Source organism: Mesoplodon bidens (assembly GCF_964165515.1).
Source record: "Mesoplodon bidens genome assembly, chromosome: 10".
Classification (NCBI taxonomy): Eukaryota; Metazoa; Chordata; class Mammalia; order Artiodactyla; family Ziphiidae; genus Mesoplodon; species Mesoplodon bidens.
Window position 1 is genome coordinate 54,380,289 of NC_138172.1, and position 2,650 is coordinate 54,382,938.

Below are 2,650 nucleotides of genomic sequence, written 5' to 3' on the forward strand. Positions count from 1 at the left end.
ACAAGTCTCAGATGTTATTAATTATTAACCTGCTGAATCATTGGGAAAGCATGGGTCACTTGCGCTGCAGGCATTTCAAAGGGCTGCCTCCTTCCTGAAGTTGACAGTAGACTCATTGGTTCTTGTCTAGAGTTGCCAAGGCATATGCTTATCTCCAAGTCATAATAACATTCAACCATCTGCTCTGGGTCCTCATTCCTCACCTAGAGGCTATCAGAATGCTACCAGTCCTGTAGGATTTCAGAGGAAGTCCTTCAGAGAGGCTGCCTTTGAAATTTGTTATCATTTTGCCTGCACACACAGAACAAACTCCTGAAAGACAATTAAAACACTGAGCTATTTTTCCAACACTTAATGTTTTACTTGACTGATTTTATAGACACCTTTTATTATGCTTGCCTTTTTTCCATCTCAGCCAATTGCTCCAATGAAACATATTGCTTCTCTTACAGGGAACACCCATAAGACATTTTTCTCTAACTAGAGAAAATGAGATTATCGTTTTACCACAGAACTTTTTAAAGTTTTCAAATCACATCTTCTACATGAATATTTCACAGAAAAATAACAATTCTGTACATAAAATTCTACTTCTGGGCGAAGTGTACAATCTTTAGTCGGACCTCAAAATAAAATTGGGGTAGCATTTGCCAATTTGCAAAGAGTCTCTACACATATGATCTTATTTCTCATCAAAACCACATGATGCTGGGGGGAGGGATAAATCAGCAGTTTGGGATTAACATATACACACTACGGTACATAAAATAATCAACAAGGACCTACTGTATGGCACTGGAAACTATACTCAATATCTTGTAATAACCTAAATGGGAAAAAAATTTGAAAAAGAACAGAAATATATATGCATAACTGAATCACTCTGCTGTACTCCTGAAACTAACACAACGTTGTAAATCAACTATACTCCAATATAAGATAAAAATTAACAAACAAACAACAAAAATATAAACCCACATGAGGCAGCATTTCCTTCCTGCTGCTGCCAGGGTGGCGATGCCCCTGTTGCGGTGTATTTCCTGGGGCCGGTGGTTTGGGAGCCCAGGCCGGTCAGGAGTCTTGCTCCGGGGCTGTGTAAAGCCCACTTGGGCGCCCAGGGGTTGCTGGAGGTGCAGAAGGCTCGGGGTCTGTTCAAGGAATTCTCCCCAGAGAGAGGAACGAAGACAGAGCTCCCCCAGCTCTTTCACCGCGGCCTGGCAAACAGTTTTCCCCACGCCCTCCACCGCCGCTTCGACCGCACGGCGGACTGGCTTCCTGTGGGCCACCTGCGGGCGCTTTGGGGCCTCACTTCCAGCGAGCGCGCCACCACGTGACCACGCTGGTGGGAGGAGCCATGGCGCCCCTGCGAGACTAAAGCTGCGTCACCGCAGAGCACTAGGCGCTGGACGCGGAGCCTGTGTGAAGAGGCGCGCGCGCCTGCTCCAAGGGCTCGAAGCTCATCAGCAGCGGCTGTTCACTAATGGGCAGACCTGGGGCAGCTTCATGGTGCTGCGCAACCCCGCCTGGTACTGGAAGCAGCACCTGGTGGACTTCCTAGCGGCAGTGGTCGGCCACTTCCGCATAGGCACGCAGCTGAACCTCAAGAGCCTCCAAGGCAGGAGTTTGGCCGAGTTGTAATACCAGGTGCTCCAGGCCTCTGATTTCTACTACATGTTCCATCGTTATGGATGCAGGGTCCAGCTGGGTGGATCTGATCAACTAGGCAATATCATGTCCGAATCTGAGTTCATCCACAAGTTGACTGGAGAAGATGTATTATATTTGGAATCTCTGTTCCTGTAATTACAGCTGGAGCAAAACTGGGATAGTCTGCTGGCAATGCTGTTTGGCTTATGGTATCGATTTTTTGTTGGGCAGCAAGATAATTGGGTAGAAAGGTCCCTGAAGCTCTTCACTTTTCTGCCACTTTCAGAGATTGACCACATAATGTAGCTACGTGTCAAAGAGCCAGAAAAGCGGGGTCCTCAGAAACGACTTGCTGCATAAGTCACAAAGCATGTTGAGGAACAGAAGGGCCGGACTCTGCTAAAAGGTTCACACAAGCCCTTTAGCAGCATAGATGCACTGGAGGTCATGTGCGATCAAGGGTTATAAGAGTTGTTGAAAGAAGCTTCATTTCTGAATTAGTTCTTGACACTGGAACAAGCGTCCTAGATTTGCTGCAAAGTAAATGCCATTCCAGATGGTCCCTGAGGGTATCAGATGATCACAGAAGGCAGAGTCAGTATAAATCACAGACAAGTAACAAATCCTGAGAGTATGTTAGTTGTCGGACCACATATTCTTAAGAATGGCCTTTCGTTATGTAAAATAGGAAAAAGGAATTTCTACGTGATAAAATGGCTTCAGCTATGATGAAAAACCCTTCTGATGGTTCAAACTTATTCATCATTCATTCCCAAGACATACGAACTTATACCTTCGCTTTTGCAAATCCAAAACAGAGAATGGAGTATACTCCTGGCCTCACAGGGTGAGTAATTTCATTATTTATATAGGTTGGTTATGTTTGTGGAGTAGTGGGCTATTTTATTTCCTGATCCATAAACATTAAGGACTACCATAGAAAAGCATGATTTCCAGGATTAATCTCTTTTAATAAGTATACTTCATGAAAAACTAAATGCTG

The 2,650-nt window shown here is 44.9% G+C and overlaps 1 pseudogene across 1 annotated transcript; it reads left to right on the forward strand.

The window, feature by feature from the left end:
- Positions 1-1,017: 1,017 nt before the first annotated feature.
- On the forward strand, positions 1,018-2,376 carry LOC308624275 (tyrosine--tRNA ligase, mitochondrial-like; annotated as a pseudogene). Its single transcript has one exon. The product of its transcript is annotated as a tyrosine--tRNA ligase, mitochondrial-like (transcript).
- Positions 2,377-2,650: the final 274 nt, after the last annotated feature.